The sequence below is a fragment of the Alnus glutinosa genome, chromosome 5 (genome assembly GCF_958979055.1).
Source record: "Alnus glutinosa chromosome 5, dhAlnGlut1.1, whole genome shotgun sequence".
NCBI classification, from domain to species: Eukaryota; Viridiplantae; Streptophyta; class Magnoliopsida; order Fagales; family Betulaceae; genus Alnus; species Alnus glutinosa.
Window position 1 is genome coordinate 8,763,830 of NC_084890.1, and position 6,328 is coordinate 8,770,157.

The 6,328-nt window shown below is 38.1% G+C and overlaps 1 long non-coding RNA gene and 1 pseudogene across 1 annotated transcript; one reads left to right on the forward strand and one right to left on the reverse strand.

The window, feature by feature from the left end:
• The first annotated feature begins 584 nt into the window (after positions 1-584).
• On the forward strand, positions 585-2,356 carry LOC133868922 (prohibitin-1, mitochondrial-like; annotated as a pseudogene).
• A 731-nt stretch (positions 2,357-3,087) lies between these two features.
• On the reverse strand, positions 3,088-5,621 carry LOC133869361 (uncharacterized). The gene is made up of 4 exons (XR_009900424.1): positions 5,260-5,621; positions 4,364-4,646; positions 3,866-3,923; positions 3,088-3,380 (listed from the first exon to the last, which is right to left on the reverse strand). It is a non-coding gene; the product is annotated as an uncharacterized LOC133869361 (long non-coding RNA).
• Positions 5,622-6,328: the final 707 nt, after the last annotated feature.

Genomic DNA, 6,328 nt, shown 5'->3' on the forward strand with positions numbered 1-6,328 from the left:
GTTCCGGCAACCAGTTTCGCACGAGCCCGCCACAGCTCCGAGCTCCGTCATTCTTCCGGTTCCGACGAGGTCCCCCACCGTCTACTTCCATCTCCATCTCTATCTCCATCTCCGGCCACTAGGTACTGTCAGGCGCCATCACCATCGTTCTCCATCTTCGGCCAAAGCCCACCCATCGGCCGTCTTCCAGTAGCGGCCCTCTTCCATCTCCAGCCGTATTCCAGTTCTGGCTTCCCCCCAAATCCGGGAACTGCTGGTCCCACCATATCCGGTGATTCGTGGGTGCTGCCGAGACCACAATTGGGCTTCCATTAAACAGCATCATCATCACCAAATTAGGGGTAGGTTAATTCTGGAATTTTCAAGGTTTCTCGTTGGTTAATTGTAGATAGTAGTGGTTGAATCCGTTTCACGTGGGTTGTAATTCTTTGGGGTTTCTCTCTTTCGCTATAGCCTTATGTGTTTATATTTGCTGATTTTTAGTGTGGATTTCGAATTTGGTTGAAGTCTGTTATTGGGTTTTTTTTTTATAGGTTAGGGGTTCCTGTATCGACAAATTACATTATTTGTCATAATATAAAGCAATGCAGAATAAGTAATTTGTCGACCAAAGAACGGTGATGCAAATGCTGAAAGACCTGTGCCAGTTTTGTGCCAGACCAGTTACCAACAATTTATCGAACCCTTGGCGAGAATTATTTTGAAAGCTGTTGTTGCTCAGTATAACGCCAGCCAGCTTATCACTCAGAGAGAGGTAAACAACAAGGCTTATTCTTCTTGACAGTTCTAATCACAAATTGATCTAATGATTTGGGTTAGGGTGCACAATTTAGCTTTTGGTTTCACATCCTTCTTTTATAGTTAAGCTCATTGGGTTATGAGAACTGTTTGTCGGGATTTTCTGCTTTGCAGATTTTCATAATCTCCCATTTAACTAAATTTATTGTGGAAAAAGCTGAGCAAGACAAGAAAAGTGCTATTGTCAGAGCACAGGTGAGGTGGAAGAGATTCCTCAGGTTTATAACTCTTAATCATCTGTTATAGGGAGAATTTCAGTCGGTAATCTACTAGATTGATCTCTTGCCTCCTTATGTCATGCTAGTGAGAACTGATTTAGAAATTCAGCTGCATTAAATTTTGGAGAAAAATGGATTCTTGATCAAATGCTAGTCCCACTTAATGTTTATTGGCTCCTGTGGATTTAGTGGTTAGATATTGGTGATATCATTTTGCTTAAGAACATCTGGAAAGCTTTGTTCTTTTTATTTTCAGTGAGATTCAATCGTTATTCTAATAGGTGCTTGGTAGCCAGAAGTTGGTAGGAAGCTCTTAAAACCCCCCATGGAGAATCCTTGCTAAAATAACCTTAATTTTGTTTAAACTTAAGTGGTAATTGCATATATGGATCTGGGTTTTCTCTGCTCCTCGTAATTTTTTGAACTTAAGCAGATTTTCATCCCATTTGAAGGTCTATCTTATTTAATTTTGTTTCCCACCGGTTATAGGGTGAGGCCAAGAGTGCACAGCTTATTGGTTAAGCTATTGCCAACAATCCGGCATTTATCACTCAGAAAAATTGAAGCTTCAAGAGAAATTGCGCATACCCTCTCGAATGCATCCAACAAAGTTTTCCTGAATTCAAGTGATTTGTTGCTGAACCTTCAGGAGATGAATTTGGATCCTACTGGGAAGAAATAGGCACAACAGGTTGAAATTACCAAACTAGAAACTGTCTATAACTTGAAACTGTTTCAATCAATTTTGTTTTTTAACTGTTTAATTATGATGATATTATGTTACTGTATCAGTGGACAAATCACTTCATTTTTAACACTCACTATTTTCTGTTCTTATTTTTTAATCTTTGTTTTGAATTTGTGTGTGAATCATTAACTAGTTTGGATTAACTGATTTGCGTGCTATATCAGAAGAAGATTCTGAGAAGTTCTTGTATAGCACGCAAATCAGTAAATTATGGTTTTATTTTAGTTGTAGCTTACTATTTTATCCATTTCTTCTGTGCTTCCTTATTGCAGGGAACTCAATTTGGTGCGTAAGTGAATGCTGAAAGAAGACGGCCGGAAGTGGGGGCTGCTTGTTTGGCAGTTTGGTTGTATTTTCGTTCTTGCTTTATTTGGACTTGTAATCATCTACAAATGCTTTATTTGGACTGCAAGTAGGAATAATTGCTGTGTTTTTCTTTTCTGTTTCAACTTGATTAGCAATGATACAATCATGTAAGATAGGTCGCCATGTCTCTCTATGTGGATCTTTGGTTTCACTTAATGCAGATTCAGTGAAGCAGATGGCCCTAAGTGGAAAATGTGTAAGAAATAATGAGAAATTTGATTTTGCACATGTTATCAAATTGAAAAAACCGAATAAGCTTTACCTCTTGCTATTGATCTTTTTATAAGGGTTGACACTAGCAGTCCACTGGCTTTAGTAGAGGCACTTGCTCAAAAAGTTTCTTGTGAACAAGAACAGCATAGTATATTAAAGATGACTACTGGGTCGTTCATAATTTCTTAATGACTCTCTTTCTTGGTAACCTTGCACATTCTTTTATAGCCACAAAGGTACTGATTACACGCAAATATTGAATGATCTAGAACACTGGAATCACAAAATTTTAAAAAACTTGACAGTATTCAATCTCAATTGTAGACTACCAACCCTTGATGACAAGTGGCAATCACAATGCTCCATTTGAGAGAAGCATACCAAGGATTGAGTTCTCGGATGCAATATTTACCTTATAGGCAACAATCTCTCAGTACTATAGGTCATAAAAAAACTTAGTCATGAGAAATTATAAAGCCATCCCAGAAAAGGTTCCATCCTTCTCAAAAAAAAGGTACCCATCATAGAACTGGATCACCAAAACTCAACAATACACCCAAAGGCCAGCCAAATATAAGCAGCCAACCCTAAGCTGCTGAGACAACCATCAAAACCAACAAACCAAGCTGACAAACAGAAAAATTAAGCTATACAAATTAAGGAATCACATCAGGATATCTAAATCAGTACTCCAATCATTTGTTCATCCTGAAGATGACTTCAATTATTTTGAAGTCTAGAAGATTCACAAATTATTTCTTCATTAATATTTTAAGACCAAAAGACAACAATTCAGTTTAACATACATTTAAAAAATTTGTACAAGAATAAAACTTCCATCATCATGCACCACTTGCATATAAACGGGTCCATTTCTTCGTTACAAGTTCCAGTTCAGTTGTATGTAACTTTTATATTTATGAAACTTGCAGCAAATAAAACAAAAGAACCCAAAAAAAAACCAAACTGCCAAACAGGTAGGCCCCCACTTCCAGCCGTCTTCTTTCAGCATTTACCTACGGACCAAATTGAGTTCCCTGCAATAAGGAGACACAAGTGAGTTCTTTTTATCCTGTCCATGAAGGACCCGATAGAGGAAAAAAAGGATTTATAAAATAATAAAATAAAATAACATAGTTTAATATAGATAAACAATCTAGAATGATGCATCAAACACTTGAAAAACAGAGAAATGATGGATATGCACCCAAGAGGGATTTTGATTTCTGCTCCTAAAAGATATAACAACAGATAAACAAACAAAATTCAACATCAGACTAACGCCTTTTGAGGTAAAATTCCTCTTGTAAACTTGGCTCTCACAGCTGTTTCAATATATCTACTTAAGCACATTCTGTGTAACTATGTGCCAACAGAAGAAATGGATAAAATAGTAAGCTACAACCAAAATGAAGCCATAATTTAGAGAATAAAACCATGTCATATTAACATTTTTTTTTTTGTTAAGTACAAAAACATGAGCCAGTATGGGAAAAAAAACTACACTTGATTTGGAATACACCTTCTCAATCAACAAGGTCTGCAGCGCCTACAATGACCTCCCATATCTGAACTCTTCCCTGCATTGATAAAATTGCAAAATTGCAATGAGGCACAAATACTAAAAAATGGGGGAAATATAATTCTAGATTGTTGGCAATGAGGACTTTCAGCATGTCCATTCCTATGGGAACATCATGACCTTCACCTAACTACTAACCAAAAGAACTTGAATGCTACTGAAGTTTTACATATCTCCTCTTTAAACGCATAACTCTCGCAATGACTACAGGTACAACAATCTGAACCACCTAATTGTCAAAAGTTCTATCCCAATGCCATGCAAGAAAGGGAAAAATAAAAATTTATGGACATGTAAAATGGGACTAATTTATAAAGGAGCAAAGTATAACTCCCACTAAATATGTACAATTCATACTAAAAAAAAAGTCGAAAATAGCAAACCAAAGGCTTTTGCCCACCCAGGGTTCCAATCCCACACCAAAAACATAGCACTTACAAGAACTACTTCGAAAACTGAAGAAAATGAACAAACCAAACCGGTCTCAAGAATCAAAGCCAGATACGAGTTCTTCCTCTTCTTGAAAGCTTTGAGGCTGAGATACCCTGCAAGAAGGAGCACCAATCCAATACCCATGCCCCCAGCCAACGAAGCCGTGCTCCCTTTCTTTATATACCACTATAACACGAAACCTCAAAGGTCATATACTCCTTCCAAAGAATTCTACAAAACACCCAAAAACAACCCAAGTGAAGAATACCCCCTCCGGATGTTCGAATATCTGACCAAAAAAATGTTCTAACACCTGTTAGTCTTATTTTCATCTAAATCAATTCCATCATCTCAAATATTCTCAATCCAATTTCCAGTTTACATGTGGCATAAATAGAGAATGTACACTAAAATCATGTGGCATAAATACTCTCCCAAACCAGAACTAAACCTTCAGACTCATACTCACATTATTTTCTTCAAGAAAAATTAACCAAGCATTAAGAATTTCAGTTTATCTTTCAATTTCCAACAAATCGGGTACTCCACATGCTTCAAGAATTTTAACATCTCCTCTAAGGAGCTTCAGTTACATTACCCCCAAACAATCAAAAAACCACAAACAATCAAACAATCAAACAATATCCAATCAGGCAGCAAGAACCAATACCCATTCAGAGATAGACCCAAACCCAGCATCAACATCCTATTCTGAAACATCATGTTCCATAGGGGTTTTTCGGTTTACAATCAAGGTTTCACAATCCACATAACACAAATATGTAAGAAGGCATTTTATAACCACAGACCCAATAGCAAAAAACCACAAATCACAACAAGGAACTAAAAAAAGCAAATCTGAAAACAACTGAAAAAACGCAAAAAATGGGGGAGATCGGTACCAGAGCCGGAAATGGAGGAAATCTGGGCCGGAAATGGGTCGCCGGAATGGGGGATCTCGTCGGCGGTCGCTCTGTCGAAGATGAAAGACGGCCGGAGACTGAAGACGGCCAGAGATGGAGATCGCACGGTGGCTGGGTTTTGGCCGGAGATGGAGAACGACGGTGGCAGGCTCGTGCTAAAATAGTCGCCGAAGCTGGAAGACGGCCGGAACTGGAAGAACGACGGAGAACGAACGTTGGCCGAAGATGGAGAACGACGGTGGCAGGGTCGTGCGTGGTCGACGGTGGCGGGTCGTGCTTGGTGGTCGACGGTGGGAAGAAGACGAAGAGAGGAGAGAGGGAGATAGAAGGTCTGAAATGAAGAAAATGGGAAATGGGTATAGATATCATTCGTTTTCAAATTTCAAAATTTTTAATTTTTTTTTTTTTAAAAAAAATTAAAACTGAAATGGCCCTTTCCACGTAGGAAAGGGCCGGGCAGGGGCCGGCAAGATGGCCCCTGCCTATCACTACTCATCCCCCCCTGCCCCATCTTCCACTTCTGCCTCTTAGACCGAGCCACTTAATTCTGAATACCCAAATTTACCCTTCTACCCAAATTGTATTTGGGTTTTTTTTTGGACCCAAAAATGGTTTTATTCCGTCGCTTTGGTATGATGGTATCCCACTATCCCAGTCATAAGATGCCAACCTTCACCAATTACTATATATAGATTTTTGGTACTATTATAGTATTATTGTTTAATATTAAAAATATATCAAATCGGGAAAGGAAAAGACAAAAGGTTGAAGCTTACTTGGCTAGATTAATTAAGCATGCATGTGGGATATTTCAATTCAATCACACGTTAAATCATAATACCAACAACCATTTACCATTGTATGTGCAAAAGATATTTCTCCTAATTTTGAATTCGCGTAATTTATGGATAGTGATTATTGAAATTTGTTGTCCAAAATAATGCCAGACAGGGAATAAGAGGGAGACTTCTGGTTGTTAGGTGTCCGACAGTTCAAAATATAAGACTTACTTGTTCAGACATTTTGAAACTTAAAATTTGCATATCTG